Source organism: Bombina bombina, chromosome 12 (assembly GCF_027579735.1).
Source record: "Bombina bombina isolate aBomBom1 chromosome 12, aBomBom1.pri, whole genome shotgun sequence".
NCBI classification, from domain to species: Eukaryota; Metazoa; Chordata; class Amphibia; order Anura; family Bombinatoridae; genus Bombina; species Bombina bombina.
This window is the reverse complement of record NC_069510.1, coordinates 46,393,342-46,417,882: the sequence shown is the minus strand read 5'-3', so window position 1 is coordinate 46,417,882 and position 24,541 is coordinate 46,393,342. Positions and strand designations below refer to the sequence as shown.

The 24,541-nt window shown below is 39.7% G+C and overlaps 1 protein-coding gene across 1 annotated transcript in view; it reads right to left on the bottom strand.

The window, feature by feature from the left end:
- LOC128643196 (sodium-dependent phosphate transport protein 2C-like) overlaps window positions 1-24,541 on the bottom strand; it is a gene marked incomplete at its 5' end in the record, with an annotated part of 95,814 nt that overhangs the window by 13,898 nt on the left and 57,375 nt on the right. The gene's annotated exons all lie outside the window — the stretch shown is intronic.

The window sequence follows — 24,541 nt, the reverse complement described above, 5'->3', positions numbered from 1 at the left end:
GCGTGGCCACGCAGGACTTGGTATGCAGACCTGCTGAATATGTCATCGGCTCCACCATGGAATCTACCTTTGAGACAGGATCTTCTAGTACAAGGTCCATTCGAACATCCAAATCTAGTTTCTCTGCAGCTGACTGCTTGGAAATTGAACGCTTGATTTTATCCAAACGTGGGTTTTCGAATTCTGTGATAGATACTCTGGTCCAAGCCAGAAAACCTGTGACTAGAAAGATTTACCATAAAATATGGCGTAAATATATCTGTTGGTGTGAATCCAAGGGATTCTCCTGGAGTAAAATAAAAATTCCAAGGATTCTCTCCTTTCTCCAAGAAGGTTTGGATAAAGGGTTGTCCGCTAGTTCTCTAAAGGGACAGATTTCTGCTTTATCTGTCTTGTTACACAAACGACTGGCAGCTGTGCCAGATGTACAAGCTTTTGTTCAGGCTTTGGTTAGAATCAAGCCTGTTTACAGAACCATGACTCCTCCTTGGAGTCTAAATTTAGTTCTTTCAGTTCTTCAAGGGGTTCCGTTTGAACCTTTACATTCCATAAATATTAAGTTATTATCTTGGAAAGTACTGTGTTTGGGTGCTATTTCTTCTGCTAGAAGAGTTTCTGAATTATCTGCTTTGCAGTGTAATCCACCCTATCTGGTTTTCCATTCAGATAAGGTTGTTTTGCGTACTAAGCCTGGTTTTCTTCCAAAAGTTGTTTCCAACAAGAATATTAACCAGGAAATAGTTGTTCCTTCTCTGTGTCCGAAACAAGTTTCAAAGAAGGAATGTTTATTACACAATTTAGATGTTGTTCGTGCTTTAAAGTTCTATTTAGAAGCAACAAAAGATTTTAGACAAACCTCATCTTTGTTTGTCGTTTACTCTGGTAAGAGGAGAGATCAAAAAGCTACTGCTACCTCTCTCTCTTTCTGGCTAAAAAGCATTATCCGATTGGCCTATGAGACTGCCGGACGACAGCCTCCTGACTCTACTAGGGCTGTGGCTTCCACATGGGCCTACAAGAACGAGGCTTCTGTTGATCAGATATGTAAGGCAGCGACTTGGTATTCTCTGCACACTTTTGCCAAATTCTACAAATTTGATACTTATGCTTCTTCGGAGGCTATTTTTGGGAGAATGGTTTTGCAAGCCGTGGTGCCTTCCATTTAGGTAACCTGATTTGCTCCCTCCCTTCATCCGTGTCCTAAAGCTTTGGTATTGGTTCCCACAAGTAATGGATGACGCCGTGGACCGGACACACCAATGTTGGAGAAAACAGAATTTATGCTTACCTGATAAATTACTTTCTCCAACGGTGTGTCCGGTCCACGGCCCGCCCTGGTTTTCCTAATCAGGTTAAAAAAATTTTTGTCTTTGTACACTACAGTCACCACGGCACCCTATAGTTTCTCCTTTTTTCTCCTAACCGTCGGTCGAATGACTGGTGGGCGGAGCTAGAGGGGGAGCTATATGGACAGCTCTGCTGTGTGCTCTCCTTGCCTTTCCCTGTAGGGGAGGAGAATATCCCACAAGTAATGGATGACGCCGTGGACCGGACACACCGTTGGAGAAAGTAATTTATCAGGTAAGCATAAATTCTGTTTTTATTGCGTCATTCTTGGCGCAGACTTTTTTGGCGCAAAAAAATCTTTTCCGTTTCCGGCGTCATACGTGTCGCCGGAAGTTGTGTCATTTTTTGACGTTCTTTTGCGCCAAAAATGTTGGCGTTCCGGATGTGGCGTCATTTTTGGCGCCAAAAGCATTTAGGCGCCAAATAATGTGGGCGTCTTATTTGGCGCTAAAAAATATGGGCGTCGCTTTTGTCTCCACATTATTTAAGTCTCATTTTTCATTGCTTCTGGTTGCTAGAAGCTTGTTCTATGGCATTTTTTCCCATTCCTGAAACTGTCATTTAAGGAATTTGATCAATTTTGCTTTATATGTTGTTTTTTCTCTTACATATTGCAAGATGTCTCACGTTGCATCTGAGTCAGAAGATACTTCAGGAAAATCGCTGTCTAGTGCTGGAACTACCAAAGCTAAGTGTATCTGCTGTAAACTTTTGGTAGCTATTCCTCCGGCTGTTGTTTGTATTAATTGTCATGACAAACTTGTTAATGCAGATAATATTTCCTTTAGTAATGTACCATTGCCTGTTGCAGTTCCTTCAACATCTAAGGTGCAGAATGTTCCTGATAACATAAGAGATTTTGTTTCTGAATCCATCAAGAAGGCTATGTCTGTTATTTCTCCTTCTAGAAAACATAAAAAATCTTTTAAAACTTCTCTCCCTACAGATGAATTTTTAAATGAACATCATCATTCTGATTCTGATGACTCTTCTGGTTCAGAGAATTCTGTCTCAGAGATTGATGCTGATAAATCTTCATATTTATTTAAAATGGAATTTATTCGTTCTTTACTTAAAGAAGTACTAATTGCTTTAGAAATAGAGGATTCTGGTCCTCTTGATACTAATTCTAAACGTTTAGATAAGGTATTTAAATCTCCTGTGGTTATTCCAGAAGTTTTTCCTGTTCCTAATGCTATTTCTGAAGTAATTTCTAAAGAATGGGATAAATTGGGTAATTCATTTACTCCTTCTAAACGTTTTAAGCAATTATATCCTGTGCCGTCTGACAGATTAGAATTTTGGGACAAAATCCCTAGAGTTGATGGGGCTATTTCTACCCTTGCTAAACGTACTACTATTCCTACGTCAGATGGTACTTCGTTTAAGGATCCTTTAGATAGGAAAATTGAATCCTTTCTAAGAAAAGCTTATCTGTGTTCAGGTAATCTTCTTAGACCTGCTATATCATTGGCTGATGTTGCTGCAGCTTCAACTTTTTGGTTGGAAACTTTAGCGCAACAAGTAACGGATCATGATTCTCATAATATTATTATTCTTCTTCAGCATGCTAATAATTTTATCTGTGATGCCATTTTTGATATTATCAGAGTTGATGTCAGGGTTATGTCTCTAGCTATTTTAGCTAGAAGAGCTTTATGGCTTAAGACTTGGAATACTGATATGGCTTCTAAATGAACTCTACTTTCCATTTCTTTCCAGGGTAACAAATTATTTGGTTCTCAGTTGGATTCTATTATCTCAACTGTTACTGGTGGGAAAGGAACTTTTTTACCACAGGATAAAAGATCTAAGGGTAAAAACAGGGCTAATAATCGTTTTCGTTCCTTTCGTTTCAACAAAGAACAAAAGCCTGATCCTTCATCCTCAGGAGCAGTTTCAGTTTGGAAACCATCTCCAGTCTGGAATAAATCCAAGCCTTCTAGAAAAGCAAAGCCTGCTTCTAAGTCCACATGAAGGTGCGGCTCTCATTCCAGCTCAGCTGGTAGGGGGCAGGTTACGTTTTTTCAAAGAAATTTGGATCAATTCTGTTCACAATCTTTGGATTCAGAACATTGTTTCAGAAGGGTACAGAATTGGTTTCAAGATGAGACCTCCTGCAAAGAGATTTTTTCTTTCCCGTGTCCCAGTAAATCCAGTGAAAGCCCAAGCATTTCTGAATTGTGTTTCAGATCTAGAGTTGGCTGGAGTAATTATGCCAGTTCCAGTTTCGGAACAGGGGATGGGGTTTTATTCAAATCTCTTCATTGTACCAAAGAAGGAGAATTCCTTCAGACCAGTTCTGGATCTAAAAATATTGAATCGTTATGTAAGGATACCAACGTTCAAAATGGTAACTGTAAGGACTATCTTGCCTTTTGTTCAGCAAGGGCATTATATGTCCACAATAGATTTACAGGATGCATATCTGCATATTCCGATTCATCCAGATCATTTTCAGTTCCTGAGATTCTCTTTTCTGGACAAGCATTACCAGTTTGTGGCTCTGCCGTTTGGCCTAGCTACAGCTCCAAGAATTTTTACAAAGGTTCTCGGTGCCCTTCTGTCTGTAATCAGAGAACAGGGTATTGTGGTATTTCCTTATTTGGACGATATCTTGGTACTTGCTCAGTCTTTACATTTAGCAGAATCTCATACGAATCGACTTGTGTTGTTTCTTCAAGATCATGGTTGGAGGATCAATTTACCAAAAAGTTCATTGATTCCTCAGACAAGGGTAACCTTTCTGGGTTTCCAGATAGATTCAGTGTCCATGACTCTGTCTTTAACAGACAAGAGACGTCTAAAATTGATTTCAGCTTGTCGAAATCTTCAGTCACAATCATTCCCTTCGGTAGCCTTATGCATGGAAATTCTAGGTCTTATGACTGCTGCATTGGACGCGATCCCCTTTGCTCGTTTTCACATGCGACCTCTTCAGCTCTGTATGCTGAATCAATGGTGCAAGGATTACACAAAGATATCTCAATTAATATCTTTAAAACCGATTGTACGACACTCTCTAACGTGGTGGACAGATCACCATCGTTTAATTCAGGGGGCTTCTTTTGTGCTTCCGACCTGGACTGTAATTTCAACAGATGCAAGTCTCACAGGTTGGGGAGCAGTGTGGGGATCTCTGATAGCACAAGGAGTTTGGGAATCTCAGGAGGTGAGATTACCGATCAATATTTTGGAACTCCGTGCAATTTTCAGAGCTCTTCAGTTTTGGCCTCTTCTGAAGAGAGAATCGTTCATTTGTTTTCAGACAGACAATGTCACAACTGTGGCATACATCAATCATCAAGGAGGGACTCACAGTCCTCTGGCTATGAAAGAAGTATCTCGAATTCTGGTTTGGGCGGAATCCAGCTCCTGTCTAATCTCTGCGGTTCATATCCCAGGTATAGACAATTGGGAAGCGGATTATCTCAGTCGCCAAACGTTGCATCCGGGCGAATGGTCTCTTCACCCAGAGGTATTTCTTCAGATTGTTCAAATGTGGGAACTTCCAGAAATAGATCTGATGGCGTCTCATCTAAACAAGAAACTTCCCAGGTATCTGTCCAGATCCCGGGATCCTCAGGCGGAGGCAGTGGATGCATTATCACTTCCTTGGAAGTATCATCCTGCCTATATCTTTCCGCCTCTAGTTCTTCTTCCAAGAGTAATCTCCAAGATTCTGAAGGAATGCTCGTTTGTTCTGCTGGTAGCTCCGGCATGGCCTCACAGGTTTTGGTATGCGGATCTTGTCCGGATGGCCTCTTGCCAACCGTGGACTCTTCCGTTAAGACCAGACCTTCTGTCGCAAGGTCCTTTTTTCCATCAGGATCTGAAATCCTTAAATTTAAAGGTATGGAGATTGAACGCTTGATTCTTGGTCAAAGAGGTCTCTCTGACTCTGTGATTAATACTATGTTACAGGCTGGTAAATCTGTATCTAGAGAGATATATTATAGAGTCTGGAAGACCTATATTTCTTGGTGTCTTTCTCATCATTTTTCTTGGCATTCTTTTAGAATACCGAGAATTTTACAGTTTCTTCAGGATGGTTTAGATAAGGGTTTGTCCGCAAGTTCCTTGAAAGGTCAAATCTCTGCTCTTTCTGTTCTTTTTCACAGAAAGATTGCTATTCTTCCTGATATTCATTGTTTTGTACAAGCTTTGGTTCGTATAAAACCTGTCATTAAGTCAATTTCTCCTCCTTGGAGTTTGAATTTGGTTCTGGGGGCTCTTCAAGCTCCTCCGTTTGAACCTATGCATTCATTGGACATTAAATTACTTTCTTGGAAAGTTTTGTTCCTTTTGGCAATCTCTTCTGCCAGAAGAGTTTCTGAATTATCTGCTCTTTCTTGTGAGTCTCCTTTTCTGATTTTTCATCAGGATAAGGCGGTGTTGCGAACTTCTTTTGAATTTTTACCTAAAGTTGTGAATTCCAACAACATTAGTAGAGAAATTGTGGTTCCTTCATTGTGTCCTAATCCTAAGAATTCTAAGGAGAAATCGTTGCATTCTTTGGATGTTGTTAGAGCTTTGAAATATTATGTTGAAGCTACTAAGTCTTTCCGAAAGACTTCTAGTTTATTTGTTATCTTTTCCGGTTCTAGAAAAGGCCAGAAAGCTTCTGCCATTTCTTTGGCATCTTGGTTGAAATCTTTAATTCATCTTGCCTATGTTGAGTCGGGTAAAACTCCGCCTCAGAGGATCACAGCTCATTCTACTAGGTCAGTTTCTACTTCCTGGGCGTTTAGGAATGAAGCTTCGATTGATCAGATTGCAAAGCAGCAACTTGGTCCTCTTTGCATACTTTTACTAAATTCTACCATTTTGATGTATTTTCTTCTTCTGAAGCAGTTTTTGGTAGAAAAGTACTTCAGGCAGCGGTTTCAGTTTGAATCTTCTGCTTATGTTTTTCATTAAACTTTATTTTGGGTGTGGATTATTTTCAGCAGGAATTGGCTGTCTTTATTTTATCCCTCCCTCTCTAGTGACTCTTGTGTGGAAAGATCCACATCTTGGGTAGTCATTATCCCATACGTCACTAGCTCATGGACTCTTGCTAATTACATGAAAGAAAACATAATTTATGTAAGAACTTACCTGATAAATTCATTTCTTTCATATTAGCAAGAGTCCATGAGGCCCGCCCTTTTTTTGTGGTGGTTATGATTTTTGTATAAAGCACAATTATTCCAATTCCTTATTTTATATGCTTTCGCACTTTTTTTATCACCCCACTTCTTGGCTATTCGTTAAACTGAATTGTGGGTGTGGTGAGGGGTGTATTTATAGGCATTTTGAGGTTTGGGAAACTTTGCCCCTCCTGGTAGGAATGTATATCCCATACGTCACTAGCTCATGGACTCTTGCTAATATGAAAGAAATTAATTTATCAGGTAAGTTCTTACATAAATTATGTTATTTCTTTGATAGTACTGAGGCGCTAGGGAAAAGAGATAAAAATAACACAGTCCTCTTAGAGGCACTTATCACGTTTTGACACTTTTTTTTTTTTTTTTTTCACTGTTTCCACACTTACACCTTTTTTTTTTTTTTTTTTTTTTTTTCACACGTATTTTGAAGCATAAATTGCTCCTTTGTTTTCTTTTTTTTTTTGCTCTCTCCTCAACAGGGAGAAATAGTATTCAGCACGCTTGGAGTTTTTCAAGCTTAAACACATAAAATTCACGAAAGTTCAAACAGGCTGACAGAAGTAGAGACGCGGGTCTCTGAGCTGGAGGATACATGTATCCACCAGGAGGAGATCACACGAAAGCTTACAGACACTATAAAAACGTTACAGAATAAAGTAGAGGACTTAGAGGATAGGTCAAGAAGAAATAACGTGAGAGTGGTAGGCCTACCTGAAACAACTGAGTATAGTGATCTTTTGCAATTTGCCTCTGTGACACTCCCGAACATCTTAGGGATGACACCTCAAGGGGGACAAGTAGCGGTAGAGAGAGCACACCGCACCGGCCCCATAAGGGCGGGTACGGATATGAAAAACAGACCCAGAATGGTCATGATTCGCTACCTTAATTTTCAAGATAAGGTGTCAATCATGAGACAATACAGGAAATGTCACCCACTGTTAATAGAGGGTAAGCAGATATTAGTTTTCCAAGATTTTTCGGTAGATACTTCTACCAAGAGAAAAGAAATGTCCCCTTACTGTTCTGGGCTGATAAAGGCAGTCATAAAAGCCAATTTAAGATACCCTGCAAAAATAGTTGCTGAAGGGAAGGAAGGGCAGATAATGTTAAATTCCCCAGAAGAAGCAAAGCTATTTTGCACCAGAAATGAGATAAATTTCTAGTTCATCTGGGCTATATACAACAGGATTAAATGAGACAGACATTATGGTTCTGATGGCTAATAGAAGTAGAACAGTATGGTTAGGGGTTTTTTTTAGATTGAGTGGGGCGGGCCCTTTTCCTTTTTTTTTTTTTCTTCCTTCTCTTCTCTCCACCTATGGGCACCGGGAATTTAGCTGGTTAGAAGTTAGGTGATATGGGAGACAATTTGAAGTTTATTTCGTGGAATATTGGAGGTGTAACCTCCCCAATGAAACGCAAAGGCATTTTAAAAACTATTAAAAAATGTAATCCTGACATAATTTTGCTGCAGGAACTCCATTTAAGAGAAAACGAAATACCTAAACTTAAGCCCAAATGGATAGCCGAGATTATAGCAACACCCTGTATAACAAGGAGATGTGGAGTCGCCATAATGATAAATAATAGGTTAACATACAATATAATAAAGTCAGAAGGAGACTCGGCAGGCAGATTTTTAATACTTCAAATAGAAATAGACTCCAAGAGATGGACAATTTGTAATATCTATGGCCCAAATAGCTTTGTCAAGGAATTCTGGAACAAACTTAAAGATAAATTAATTCCCTATTTAGATCAGAATTTAATCCTGGCGGGTGATTTCAATATGACCTTATACCCTGAAATAGATAGATTAAGACAAAAGAAAAGCTCTGGTAAATATAAAAGAGAGGCCAGCTTCTTCAGAGAATTCTGTAAAATATTAAGAGTCAAGGATATATGGAGAGCCCAACACCCAGATATGAGGGAATACTCTTGTGAGTCTAAAGCACACAAAAACTTTTCTAGGATTGATTTGTTTCTAATAGAAGAAAAAATGTTGAAAATGGATATAGAAACGGAAATTTTAGACTTTACTATTTCGGACCATGCAATTATATCACTTAAATTTATATTACATGCACCAGAACGGTCAAATATGAATACCTTTAGATTTCCTGGGTATATGATTGACAACATAGGTTTTCGTAATTGGCTGACACAAAGGTGGCAGGAATATGTTGAACTGAATCAAGGGTACAGACACAAACCAGAAATTTTCTGGGAAGCGGGCAAAGCCGTATTAAGGGGGGAAATTAAACAATATATGGTCAGAAAGAAAAAGAAACAGATGGCTAGGGAGGTACAATTAGTGAATCAGCTTAAAAATGTATACAGAAAATATATCATAAACCCCAACAAGGTATCCTGGGATAATTATATAAGGGCCAAAGCAGAGAGAGAGTTGTTCCTGAATAATAAATGGGCAGTGGAAGATACTAAAAATAGGAATTACTGGCAAGGCCTCCAAGGAATATCAGCCAAACATCTGGCTAAAATGAGGGAGGTCAGGAAAAATAAGAATGTATGTACTCTGATAAAACATAAAAATAACACGTATGCTAAAGCGTCGGAAATTCGGGATGCCTTTTATAAATACTATCAAAAACTATACTCACAAGGGGAAGTAGACACCCAGGTAAAAGAGAATTTCTGGAAAGAAATCACCTTAACAAAACTAGATAGAGAAAAAGCAACCCAATTAAATGTAGAAATAACTATAGAGGAAGTAAATATGGCCATTGAGGCAATGAAATTAGGGAAAGCACCAGGCCCTGATGGTATATCGGCTGATTTTTATAAGATATTGAAATTAGATGTGGCGGGAATTCTGTGTGATATTTTCAATTTATATTTCGTACATAACCAAAAGCAATCACCGTACTTTACGGATTCTATAGTGACCTTGATCCATAAAAAAGGCAAACCAAAAGAAGATATGGGTTCGTATAGACCCATATCGCTACTCAATAATGACTATAAGATTTTAATGTCCATTATTGCATATAGGCTCAAGAAAGTAGTCGGCGATATAATCCACCCAGACCAGACGGGATTTATGCCAGGGCGAAACGCTGCTAGAAACATTCGTAGAGTGCTATTAACAATTGATCATTACTATAACAAATTAAATAGAACAGAAAGTAACTGTAAATCAGATTTGGCATTAGTAACTATAGACGCGGAAAAGGCGTTTGACTCGATAATATGGGAGCACATGATGACCTCTTTAACCCAATTCGGTTTTTTTGGTAATTTGGTCAATATAATTGAATTAATATACAAAACGCCTAGATCACAAATCTGTGTAAATGGGGCACTCACTCCATATATAACACTCCAAAGGGGTACCAGACAAGGATGCCCGCTATCCCCAATACTTTTTAACATATCATTAGAGCCACTTGCAATCTATCTAAGAAAGGAAGTAAAGGGTATTAGTCTTGGCAAACAAAATACAGTCGTATCACTCTATGCAGATGATATTATTTTATTTTTAAGTGATTCAAAGACCAATATACCAAAAAGCTTGGAGATAATAAACTACTTTAGTAAATTTACGGGGTACAAGATCAATACCCAGAAATCTGAGATTTTGTGGATAAAAAAAAATAAAACAAGTTTTACCAATCATTCATTTAGAGAAGTGACTACGATAGAATATTTGGGAATTAAATTAGGAAACAATCCCCATAAGTGGTATACTCTGAACTATACGCAGTTTTTTTTAAATTTGGAGATGGAATTACAGAGATGGAAATTGTTGTTCCTCTCCCTTTCAGCTAAAATTATGCTAATCAAATCAATTTTTTTTCCACGCCTAATGGATTTATTACAGAATTTACCGCTGTTTATCTCTAAGCAGGATTTACTTAGGTTCAACAAGGCATGTACTAAGTTTTTTTGGGGTAAGGGGAGACCTAGAATATCGGTAGATAGGTTAACTGTACCCAAAAAATATGGTGGTATGTCCCTTCCAAATTTAAGATATTACAATTGGACCACCATGGTGAAATATGCAATAGACTGGCTAACAGAATCTCAGTATATTACGTATTATGACATAGAGTCGGAGCTAATTGCCCCTTTTAATTTGAAAGCTGCGTTGCACCATACATATGGGAAATTGCCCGGTAATATTAAACAGTTGTTGACAATTTCAAATATAATATTGGCGTGGCAAAAGTACTGTAAAGTACTGGGGATAGACCATAGAATCTCACAATATCTACCCATAATTGGAACACCAGCATTCTCACCAGGCATGCACAATGCAGTATTCAAGGAATGGCAGAACAAGGGAATTATATACTGTTCGCAATTATTAATAGAAGGTACAAACAATATACAACTATTTAGCCAAGTTGCGGGTAAATACCAGCTCCCCTCAAAAAATTTCTTTGCGTTTCTACAAGCTAGAAGCTTTATTACAACATTAATATCTGAGACAAATCCTGAATGGAGGTTAAGAGAACTAGAGGCAGGTTTCAAACTATACAATGCGGGCTGTCGAGCAGTTTCTTATTGGTATGAAGCGGTATTTATAAAATTGGGTGACAACTATCTGACAGGAATAAGAGATAAACTCAAAAAATATTTTCCAAATATACAGGAAGAGGAGATTCAGAAGAGTATAGGTGTAGTTGCAGAGTCCACATCAATAGTCAGTTGGAGGGAAGCCCATTGGAAAATTTTGAATAATTATTATTTCACTCCAGACAGAATTAATAAATGGGCAGCTGAGGGCTCTAGTCTGGGCTACTATAAATGTAATGCGGAAAGGGCGGACCTTTTACATTGTTTTTGGTTATGTCCCAAGATCAGGCAATTCTGGGGAAAAATTAACTATTGGCTGAATAAATATATTCAAACACGGATGGAATTCAATTCAGAGGTAGTTTTCTTATTATGTCAAGAACAGAGACGGGCAGGAGATAAACAATTAATTAATACCTCCATTATGGCAGCTCGAAATTTAATTTTAAGAAAATGGAAACTTAAAAAAGCGCCAAAGATGGTGGAGTTTACAAAGCTGATAAAAATACAAATGACAGCAGAATTATATGATGAGAAACTAGCTTTGGAACATAACCTCAGAAAATATTTTAATAAATGGCTCAAAATAACCGCAGAATGGCCAATTGAGATACAAAAACAACATATAGCCCCGTTAAGAAACTCACTAGCTTTCCAGACGCTGATATGTGAAGAGAGGATACCTTACCAGTGGGGTGAAGTTAGGGATAGGATGACGTAGTCCCGGTGCCCAGGGGGGAGAGGGAGAGAAGGATTATCCCCCTTTTTTTTTTTTTTTTTTGTGGGTTGTAACAAGGTAAACATGAGTGTAAAAGAGTTCTAAGTTGTATGTTTATAATCCAGCATTTTGTATAAATTAGCTTGTTTTTTCGACTATGAAATATTAACAAGGTAATAAGTGATGAGCATCACTATATATTCTTTTTTTTTTTTTTTTTTTTTGTAAAGTATGTTAAGGAGTTCTGTGAGGTGTAAAATGACAAATTCGGTTGTGTTCTTTTCTTTTTTTCCTCGTATTATACACTGCTGGATATCTTGACATATATTGCTTAGTCAGTCCTCTCATTTTCCTTTTCTTTTTTTTTCTTTTTCTCTTTTTTTTCTTTTTTTTTTTTTTCTACCCAGGGTGTGTGATACGGTCTCAGACGAGTGTAAAAGATTTTTAAGATTTATGTGTAAAACCCAGCATTGTATATATTTCAGTTTGAATATAACCATGAAATGTTAACAAGGCAACAAGCAATGAGCCTCATCATGTATTTATTGTTATGTGAATGATGATTAGGAGCCCTGCGAGGCGAAAATTGAGAAATTTGGTTGTTCTCATATATTTTTTTGTTGTATTTTGCTGGATATAAATAAAGTTTAAAAAAAAAACATTAGTAGAGAAATTGTGGTTCCCTCATTATGTCCTAATCCTAAGAATTCTAAGGAGAAATCGTTGCATTCTTTGGATGTTGTTAGAGCTTTGAAATATTATGTTGAAGCTACTAAGTCTTTCCGAAAGACTTCTAGTCTATTTGTTATCTTTTCCGGTTCTAGAAAAGGCCAGAAAGCTTCTGCCGTTTCTTTGGCATCTTGGTTGAAATCTTTAATTCATCATGCCTATGTCGAGTCGGGTAAAACTCCGCCTCAAAGGATTACAGCTCATTCTACTAGGTCAGTTTCTACTTCCTGGGCGTTTAAGAATGAAGCTTCGGTTGATCAGATTTGCAAAGCAGCAACTTGGTCCTCTTTGCATACTTTTACTAAATTCTACCATTTTGATGTATTTTCTTCTTCTGAAGCAGTTTTTGGTAGAAAAGTACTTCAGGCAGCGGTTTCAGTTTGAATCTTCTGTTTATGTTTTTCATTAAACTTTATTTTGGGTGTGGATTATTTTCAGCAGGAATTGGCTGTCTTTATTTTATCCCTCCCTCTCTAGTGACTCTTGCGTGGAAAGATCCACATCTTGGGTAGTCATTATCCCATACGTCACTAGCTCATGGACTCTTGCTAATTACATGAAAGAAAACATAATTTATGTAAGAACTTACCTGATAAATTCATTTCTTTCATATTAGCAAGAGTCCATGAGGCCCGCCCTTTTTTTGTGGTGGTTAAAAATTCAGTCACAATCTGTCTACTTCATCCTCCATGATCCAGATCGTCTCTAGAGAGCTCAGGGGTCTTCAAAATCCATTTTGAGGGAGGTAATCAGGCACAGCAGTCCTGTGACAGTGTATTTGACTGTGAGAAAAACGTTAATTATATAATTGTTATCCGTTTTTGGGTACTAAGGGGTTAATCATCCATTTGCTGGTGGGTGCAATCCTTTGCTAACTTAATACATTTACTGTGAAAATTTGGTTGCTATAACTATTTTGGTCATTGTTATTTCAACTGTGTCAGTTTTTCTGTGCTTCTTAAAGGCACAGTAACGTTTTTTATATTGCTTGTAAATTAATTTTGAAAAGTATTTCCAAGTTTGCTAGTCTCATTGCTAGTTTGTTTAAACATGTCTGACTCAGATGAATCTCTTTGTTCACTATGTTTAAAGGCCAATGTGGAGCCCAATAGAAATTTGTGTACTAATTGCATTGATGCTACTTTAAATAAAAGTCAATCTTTACATGTAAAGAAATTATCACCAGACGACGAGGGGGAAGTTATGCCGACTAACTCTCCTCACGTGTCAGTACCTTCGCCTCCTGCTCAGGAGGTGCGTGATTTTGTGGCGCCAAGTACATCATTGAGGCCCTTACAAATCACTTTGCAAGACATGGCTACTGTTATGACAGAAGTATTATCTAAGTTGCCAGAATTAAGAGGCAAGCGCGATAGCTCTGGGTTAAGGATAGAGCGCGCGGATGAGATGAGAGCCATGTCAGATACTGCGTCACAGTTTGCAGAACGTGAGGACGGAGAGCTTCATTCTGTGGGTGACGGATCTGATCCAGGGAGACTGGATTCAGAGATTTCCAATTTTAAATTTAAGCTAGAGAACCTCCGCACATTGCTAGGGGAGGTATTAGCGGCTCTGAATGATTGTAACACGGTTGCAATTCCAGAGAAATTATGTAGGTTGGATAGATACTATGCGGTACCGGTGTGTACTGACGTATTTCCTATACCAAAAAGGCTTACAGAGATTATTAGCAAGGAGTGGGATAGACCGGGTGTGCCTTTTACCCCTCCTCCCATATTTAGGAAAATGTTTCCTATTGACGCCACCACACGAGACTTATGGCAGACGGTCCCTAAGGTGGAGGGAACAGTTTCTACTTTAGCTAAGCGTACCACTATCCCGGTGGAGGATAGTTGTGCCTTTTCAGATCCAATGGATAAAAAATTAGAGGGTTACCTTAAGAAAATGTTTGTTCAACAAGGTTTTATTTTACAGCCCCTCGCATGCATTGCGCCTGTCACTGCTGCGGCAGCATTCTGGTTTGAGTCTCTGGAAGAGGCCATTCGCTCAGCTCCATTGGATGAAATAATCAACAAGCTTAAGACACTTAAGCTAGCTAACGCATTTGTTTCTGATGCCGTTGTGCATTTAACCAAACTTACGGCTAAGAACTCCGGATTCGCCATCCAAGCGCGCAGAGCGCTATGGCTTAAATCCTGGTCAGCTGACGTGACTTCTAAATCTAAATTGCTTAATATTCCTTTCAAAGGGCAGACCTTATTCGGGCCCGGTTTGAAAGAAATTATTGCTGACATTACGGGAGGTAAGGGCCATGCTCTACCTCAGGACAGGGCCAAATCAAAGGCCAAACAGTCTAATTTTCGTGCCTTTCGTAACTTCAAGGCAGGAGCAGCATCAACTTCCTCCGCTCCAAAACAGGAAGGAGCTGTTGCTCGTTACAGACAGGGCTGGAAAGTTAACCAGTCCTGGAACAGGGGCAAGCAGGCCAAGAAACCTGCTGCTGCCCCCAAAACAGCATGAAGAGAGGGCCCCCTATCCGGAAACGGATCTAGTGGGGGGCAGACTTTCTCTCTTCGCCCAGGCTTGGGCAAGAGATGTCCAGGATCCCTGGGCGTTGGAGATCATATCTCAGGGATATCTCCTGGACTTCAAAACTTCTCCTCCACGGGGGAGATTTCATCTTTCAAGGTTATCAGCAAACCAAATAAAGAAAGAGGCGTTTCTACGCTGTGTACAAGACCTCTTACTAATGGGGGTAATCCACCCAGTTCCGCGGACGGAACACGGGCAGGGATTCTATTCAAACCTATTTGTGGTTCCCAAGAAAGAGGGAACCTTCAGGCTAATCTTGGACTTAAAAATCCTAAACAAATTTCTAAGAGTTCCATCATTCAAAATGGAAACTATTCGAACCATCCTTCCCATGATCCAAGAGGGTCAGTACATGACCACAGTGGATCTAAAGGATGCCTACCTTCACATACCGATTCACAAGGACCATTACCGGTATCTGAGATTTGCCTTCCTAGACAGGCATTACCAGTTTGTAGCTCTTCCCTTCGGATTAGCTACGGCTCCAAGAATCTTTACAAAAATTCTAGGATCACTTCTGGCGGTACTAAGACCGCGAGGCATAGCGGTGACTCCGTACCTAGACGACATTCTGATACAAGCGTCAAGTTTTCAAACTGCCAAGTCTCATACAGAGATAGTTCTGGCATTTCTGAGGTCGCATGGATGGAAGGTGAACGTGGAAAAGAGTTCTCTATTACCACTTACAAGAGTTCCCTTTCTAGGGACTCTTATAGATTCTGTAGAGATGAAAATTTACCTGACAGAGGCCAGGTTATTAAAACTTCTAAATGCTTGCCGTGTCCTTCACTCCATTCCACACCCGTCAGTAGCTCAGTGCATGGAAGTAATCGGCTTAATGGTAGCGGCAATGGACATAGTACCATTTGCGCGCCTGCATCTCAGACCGCTGCAATTGTGCATGCTAAGTCAGTGGAACGGGGATTACTCAGATTTGTCCCCCCTACTAAATCTGGATCAAGAGACCAGAGATTCTCTTCTATGGTGGCTTTCTCGGCCACATCTGTCCAAGGGGATGACCTTTCGCAGGCCAGATTGGACGATTGTAACAACAGACGCCAGCCTTCTAGGCTGGGGAGCAGTCTGGAATTCCCTGAAAGCTCAGGGATTATGGACTCAGGAGGAGAAACTCCTCCCAATAAATATTCTGGAGTTAAGAGCAATATTCAATGCTCTCCTAGCTTGGCCTCAGTTAGCAACTCTGAGGTTCATCAGATTTCAGTCGGACAACATCACGACTGTGGCTTACATCAACCATCAAGGGGGAACCAGAAGTTCCCTAGCGATGTTGGAAGTCTCAAAGATAATTCGCTGGGCAGAGTCTCACTCTTGCCACCTGTCAGCGATCTTCATCCCAGGCGTGGAGAACTGGGAGGCGGATTTTCTAAGTCGCCAGACTTTTCATCCGGGGGAGTGGGAGCTTCATCCGGAGGTCTTTGCTCAACTGATTCGTCGTTGGGGCAAACCAGATCTGGATCTCATGGCGTCTCGTCAGAACGCCAAGCTTCCTTGTTACGGATCCAGGTCCAGGGACCCGGGAGCGGTGCTGATAGATGCTCTGACAGCCCCTTGGGTCTTCAACATGGCTTATGTGTTTCCACCATTCCCGATGCTTCCTCGTTTGATTGCCAAGATCAAACAGGAGAGAGCTTCGGCGATTCTGATAGCGCCTGCGTGGCCACGCAGGACCTGGTATGCAGACCTAGTGGACATGTCGTCCTGTCCACCGTGGTCTCTGCCTCTGAGACAGGACCTTCTAATTCAGGGTCCTTTCAAACATCCAAATCTAATTTCTCTGAGGCTGACTGCATGGAGATTGAACGCTTGATTCTATCAAAGCGTGGCTTCTCGGAGTCGGTTATTGATACCTTAATACAGGCTAGGAAGCCTGTTACCAGAAAAATTTACCATAAGATATGGCGTAAATATTTACATTGGTGCGAATCCAAGAGTTACTCATTGAGTAAGGTTAGGATTCCTAGGATATTGTCCTTTCTACAAGAGGGTTTAGAAAAGGGCTTATCTACTACTTCGTTAAAGGGACAGATTTCTGCTCTGTCTATTCTTCTACACAAACGTCTGGCTGAAGTTCCAGACGTTCAGGCTTTCTGTCAGGCTTTAACTAGGATTAAGCCTGTGTTTAAGTCTGTTGCTCCGCCGTGGAGCTTAAACTTAGTTCTTAATGTTCTTCAAGGCGTTCCATTTGAACCCCTTCATTCCATTGATATCAAGCTGTTATCTTGGAAAGTTCTGTTTTTGATGGCTATTTCCTCGGCTCGAAGAGTCTCTGAGTTATCTGCCTTACATTGTGATTCTCCTTATCTGATTTTTCATTCAGACAAGGTAGTCCTGCGTACTAAACCTGGGTTCTTACCTAAGGTAGTTACTAACAGGAATATCAATCAAGAGATTGTTGTTCCATCTCTGTGTCCTAACCCTTCTTCAAAGAAGGAACGACTTTTGCATAATCTGGACGTAGTCCGTGCCCTGAAATTCTATTTGCAGGCAACTAAGTATTTTCGTCAAACTTCTTCCCTGTTTGTCGTTTACTCTGGACAGAGGAGAGGTCAAAAGGCTTCGGCTACCTCTCTCTCTTTTTGGCTTTGTAGCGTAATACGCTTAGCCTATGAGACTGCTGGACAGCAGCCTCCTGAAAGGATTACAGCTCATTCTACTAGAGCTGTGGCTTCCACCTGGGCCTTTAAAAATGAGGCCTCTGTTGAACAGATTTGCAAGGCTGCGACTTGGGGGGGTAGTTATCAAGCCGTCAACCTCAAATACGCTGGAATTCCGCAGCGTATTTGTGGCGAGGCTGATACGCCTTAGTTATCAAAGGCTCGAGACCGGCAGAAGTAGAATTTTGTGACGTAAGCATCGATCCGCCGGACTCCGTCCGACACAGATCAATTCTTACGTCACTCCAGATGTTCCGCACACAAGTGCGGCACATTCTCACTACTTTTGCTAGTTATCAAAAAACTAGCAGGTACGCTCGGCACTTTTACGGCCCAGCGTACCTGGTTTTCAATCCGCCACCCCTGGAGGCGGCAGATCCCATAGGAATCAATGGGAGTCTGACCATAGCGAAAGTACAAGTTCGCTGCTGCCAGACATCCCATTGATTCCTATGGGAGCTGTATACACCTAACACCCTAACATGTACCCCGAGTCTAAACACCGCTAATCTGACCCCCCCTACACCGCCGCAACTAAATAAAGTTATTACCCCCTAAACCGCCGCTCCCGGAGCCCACCGCAAGCTACTCTATACATATTAACCCCTAAACCGCCGCTCCCGGAGCCCACCGCAACTATAATAAATGTATTAACCCCTAAACCGCCGCTCCCTGAACCCGCCGCAACCTATATTAAATGTATTAACCCCTATCCTGCCCCCCCTACACCGTCGCCACCTATAATACATTTATTAACCCCTAATCTGCCCCCCCCTACACCGTCGCCACCTATAATAAATTTATTAACTCCTATCCTGCCCCCCACTACGCCGCCGCCACTGTAATAAAATTATTAACCCCTAAACCTAAGTCTAACCCTAACCCTAACGCCCCCCTAACTTAAATATTAATTAAATAAATCTAAATAAATTAACTCTTATTAACTAAATGAATCCTATTTAAAACTAAATACTTACCTTTAAAATAAACCCTAATATAGCTACAATATAAATAATAATTATATTCTAGCTATTTTAGGATTTATATTTATTTTACAGGTAACTTTCAATTTATTTTAACCATGTACAATAACTATTAAATAGTTATTAACTATTTAATAGCTTACCTAGCTAAAATAAAGAGAAATGTACCTGTGAAATAAATCCTAACCTAAGTTACAATTACACCTAACACTACACTATACTTTAATAAATTATTCCTATTTAAAAATAAATACTTACCTGTAAAATAAACCCTAAGATAGCTACAATATAATTAATAATTATATTATAGCTATCTTAGGATTTATATTTATTTTACAGGTAACTTTGTATTTATTTTAGCTAGTTAGAATAGTTATTAAATAGTTATTAACTATTTAATAACTACCTAGCTAAAAGAAATACAAAATTACCTGTAAAATAAATCCTAACCTAAGTTACAATTAAACCTAATACTACACTATCATTAAATTAACTAAATAAACTACCTACAAATAACTACAATTAAATACAATTACATAAACTAACTAAAGTAAATAAAATAAAAAAAGCTAAGTTACAAAAAATAAAAAAATAAGTTACAAACATGTTAAAAATATTACAACAATTTTAAGCTACTTACACCTAATCTAAGCCCCCTAATAAAATAACAAACCCCCCCAAAATAAAAAAAATCCCTACCCTATTCTAAATTAAATAAATTTCAAAGCTCTTTTACCTTACGAGCCCTTAAAAGGGCCATTTGTGGGGGCATGCCCCAAAAAGTTCAGCTCTTTTGCCTGTAAAAGAAAAATACAACCCCCCCCAACATTAAAACCCACCACCCACATACCCCTAATCTAAACCAAACCCCCCTTACAAAAACCTAACACTAATCCCCTGAAGATCATCCTACCTTGAGTCGTCTTCACTCAACCGAGCCACCGATGGAACTGAAGAGGACATCCGGAGCGGAAGAAGTTAATCCTCCAAGCGGCGCTGAAGAAATCTTCCATCCGATGAAGTCATCATCCAGGCGGCGCTGAAGAAGTCTTCGATCCGGCCGATGTCATCTTCAAAGAGGCGCTGAAGAGGTCTTCTATCCGGGCGAAGTCATCTTCCAAGCCGGGTCTTGAATCTTCCTTCCGCCGACGCGGAACCACCTTCTTCACCGACGGACTACGACGAATGACGGCTCCTTTAAGGGACGTCATCCAAGATGGCGTCCCCTCAATTCCGATTGGCTGATAGGATTCTATCAGCCAATCGGAATTAAGGTAGGAAAAATCTGATTGGCTGATGGAATCAGCCAATCAGATTGAGCTCGCATTCTATTGGCTGTTCCGATCAGCCAATAGAATGCGAGCTCAATCTGATTGGCTGATTGGATCAGCCAATCGGATTGAACTTGAATCTGATTGGCTGATGGAATCAGCCAATCAGATTTTCCTACCTTAATTCTGATTGGCTGATAGAATCCTATCAGCCAATCGGAATTGAGGGGACGCCATCTTGGATGACGTCCCTTAAAGGAGCCGTCATTCGTCGTAGTCCGTCGGTGAAGAAGGTGGTTCTGCGTCGGCGGAAGGAAGATTCAAGACCCGGCTTGGAAGATGACTTCGCCCGGATAGAAGACCTCTTCAGCGCCTCTTTGAAGATGACATCGGCCGGATCGAACGACTTTTCTTCAGCGCCGCCTGGATGATGACTTCATCGGATGGAAGATTTCTTCAGCGCCGCTTGGAGGATTAACTTCTTCCGCTCCGGATGTCCTCTTCAGTTCCATCGGTGGCTCGGTTGAGTGAAGACGACTCAAGGTAGGATGATCTTCAGGGGATTAGTGTTAGGTTTTTGTAAGGGGGGTTTGGGTTAGATTAGGGGTATGTGGGTGGTGGGTTTTAATGTTCGGGGGGGTTGTATTTTTCTTTTACAGGCAAAAGAGCTGTTTTCTTTGGGGCATGCCCCCACAAATGGCCCTTTTAAGGGCTGGTAAGGTAAAAGAGCTTTGAAATTTATTTAATTTAGAATAGGGTAGGGCATTTTTTTATTTTGGGGGGGTTTGTTATTTTATTAGGGGGCTTAGATTAGGTGTAAGTAGCTTAAAATTGTTGTAATATTTTTAACATGTTTGTAACTTATTTTTTTATTTTTTGTAACTTAGCTTTTTTTATGTTTTGTACTTTAGTTAGTTTATGTAATTGTATTTAATTGTAGTTATTTGTAGGTAGTTTATTTAATTAATTTAATGATAGTGTAGTGTTAGGTTTAATTGTAACTTAGGTTAGGATTTATTTTACAGGTAATTTTGTATTTCTTTTAGCTAGGTAGTTATTAAATAGTTAATAACTATTTAATAACTATTCTAACTAGCTAAAATAAATACAAAGTTACCTGTAAAATAAATATAAATCCTAAGATAGCTATAATATAATTATTAATTATATTGTAGCTATCTTAGGGTTTATTTTACAGGTAAGTATTTATTTTTAAATATGAATAATTTATTAAAGTATAGTGTAGTGTTAGGTGTAATTGTAACTTAGGTTAGGATTTATTTCACAGGTACATTTGTCTTTATTTTAACTAGGTAGCTATTAAATAGTTAATAACTATTTAATAGCTATTGTGCCTAGTTAAAATAAATTGAAATTTGCCTGTAAAATAAAAATAAATCCTAAAATAGCTACAATATAATTATTAGTAATATTGTAGCTATATTAGGGTTTATTTTATAGGTAAGTATTTAGTTTTAAATAGGATTCATTTAGTTAATAATAGTAATTTTATTTAGATTTATTAAAATAATATTTAAGTTAGGGGTGTGTTAGGGTTAGGGTTAGACTTAGGTTTAGGGGTTAATTAGTTTGATATAGATGGCGGCGGTATAGGGGGGCAGGATAGGGGTTAATACATTTATTATAGTTGGCGACGGTGTAGGGGGGGCAGATTAGGGGTTAATAAGTTTAATATAGGTTGCAGGGGGGGTCCGGGAGCGGCGGTTTAGGGGTTAAACAATTTATTTCGTTGCGGCGGGGTACAGGATCGGCAGGATAGGGGTTAATAAATTTATTATAGGTGGGACAGGATAGGGGTTAATAGGTATTATGTAGGTGGCGGTGTAGGTGTAATTGTAACTTAGGTTAGGATTTATTTCACAGGTACATTTCTCTTTATTTTAGCTAGGTAAGCTATTAAATAGTTAATAACTATTTAATAGTCATTGTACATGGTTAAAATAAATTGAAAGTTACCTGTAAAATAAATATAAATCCTAAGATAGCTATAATATAATTATTATTTATATTGTAGCTATATTAGGGTTTATTTTAAAGGTAAGTATTTAGTTTTAAATAGGATTCATTTAGTTAATAAGAGTTAATTTATTTAGATTTATTTAATTAATATTTAAGTTAGGGGGGCGTTAGGGTTAGGGTTAGACTTAGGTTTAGGGGTTAATAATTTTATTACAGTGGCGGCGGCGTAGTGGGGGGCAGATTAGGGGTTAATAAATTTATTATAGGTGGCGACGGTGTAGGGGGGGCAGATTAGGGGTTAATAAATTTATTATAGGTGGCGACGGTGTAGGGGGGGCAGGATAGGGGTTAATACATTTAATATAGGTTGCGGCGGGTTCATGGAGCGGCGGTTTAGGGGTTAAACTATTTATTTAGTTGCAGAGAGGTGCGGGATCAGCAGGATAGGGGTTAATAATTTTATAATAGAGGGCGACGGTGTAGGGGGGGCAGGATAGGGGTTACTAGGTATACTGTAGGTGGCAGCGGTGTCCGGGAGCGGCGGTTTAGGGGTTAATACATTTATAAGAGTTGCGGCAGGGTCTAGGAGCGGCGGTTTAGGGGTTAATACATTTATAAGAGTTGCGGCGGGGTCTAGGAGTGGCGGTTTAGGGGTTAGTAACTTTATTTAGTTGCGGGGGGCTCCGGGGGCGCCGGTATAGGGGGTAGAACAGTGCAGTTTAGTGTGAGTGCTTAGTGACAGGCTAGCAATAAAGCTGGGAAAAAGCCGAAGGGCAGCGAGATCGGATGAGTGATAACTGTCACAGTCCGCTGCTCATCGCCCCGCGGCTTTTTGACAGCTTTATTTGATAACTTAGGCATATTTTTTCAGGTCCGCGGCGGCGAAGGTAGGCGAGCTTAGGCGGGCGTATAGGGCCGGCGAAGTCAGAAAAGTAGACGGCTTGATAACTACCCCCCTTGGTCTTCGCTTCACACTTTTTCAAAATTTTACAAATTTGACACTTTTGCTTCGTCGGAGGCTATTTTTGGGAGAAAGGTACTTCAGGCAGTGGTTCCTTCTGTTTAATGTTCCTGCCTTGTCCCTCCCTTCATCCGTGTACTTTTAGCTTTGGTATTGGTATTCCATAAGTAATGGATGACCCGTGGACTGACTACACTTAACAGGAGAAAACATAATTTATGCTTACCTGATAAATTCCTTTCTCCTGTAGTGTAGTCAGTCCACGGCCCGCCCTGTTTTTACGGCAGGTCTAAAATTTAATTAAACTCCAGTCACCACTGTACCCTATGGTTCCTCCTTTCTCGTCTGCTTTGGTCGAATGACTGAGTATGATATGTGAGGGGAGGAGCTATATAGCAGCTCTGCTGGGTAATTCTCTTGCAGTTTCCTGTTAGGAAGAGATATATTCCATAAGTAATGGATGACCCGTGGACTGACTACACTACAGGAGAAAGGAATTTATCAGGTAAGCATAAATTATGTTTTTTCTTCATGCTCTTGGCATCCTTTGTCAAAAAACATACCTAGGTAGTCTCATGAGCAGCATTGCACTACTGGGAGCTATAAATGTGTCTGCTAACGCAATGTGTTCAGCTGGCTCCCAGTAGTGCATTACTGCTCCATCAAAAAAAAGGATAACAAGAGAGTGAAGCAAATTTAATAATAGAAGTGAACTGTAAAGTTGTTTAAAAGTTTATGCTCTGTCTGAATCATGAAAAAAAAGATTTTTGATTTTATATCCCTTTAAAGGGACAGTCAAGTCAAAATTAAACTTTCATGAATCAGATGGAGCACTCAATTTTAAACAACTTTCCAATTTACTTCCATTAACAAAATGTGCACTGTCTTTTTGTATTTACATTTTTTGTGACACAAGCTCCTATTCGGCATGTGCAAGAATTCACAATATAGGTATATGCATTTGTGATTGGCTGATGGCTGTCACATGATACAGGAGGAGTGGAAATAGACATAACTGCTACTCCTTTGAAGTTCAGACTAAGGGGTTGATTTATCAAAGGCTTTGCAAGCCTTTGCCCCCCTACGACAGCAGGTTCTCACAAGAGAACCTGCAGTCTGTAGCAGTCATCAGGTCTCCTTCCCAAATCTCCCCGTTCTCGTCCGATCGGGGAGATTGACAGCTCCTGCCCAGGCATGATTGGCTATGCAAGGGCAGGGGGCGGCGTTGCACAAGAGCGCAAAATAGCGTTCTTGTGCAATGCTGAATTCCACCAGAGGCAAGCTGCTGCAGACAAGGGCGCATATGTACGCCCCTGTCCATCGTAGCATGATAAATCGACCCCTAAGTTCTAATGCATGGTCTTTTTATAATTCGTTTGTTGATTATATAAATCTACTGTATTTACTGATCCTTTAAGGGAAGCAAGTAACCTTTTTATATGCAGCATGTCACTGCATTTCTTTTGTAAAGTTTTGTATCAGTATCTTTTCAGTAGTATATCAAAATACTTTTTTATTTGCAGCGTCATTATATTTTGGGTTATATGGTTATACAGTGAATACAACCATTTGCCTTTTTCTCATTGGCAAATTATTTTCTCTTATCTATTGTCTAACGTTCAAAAAACA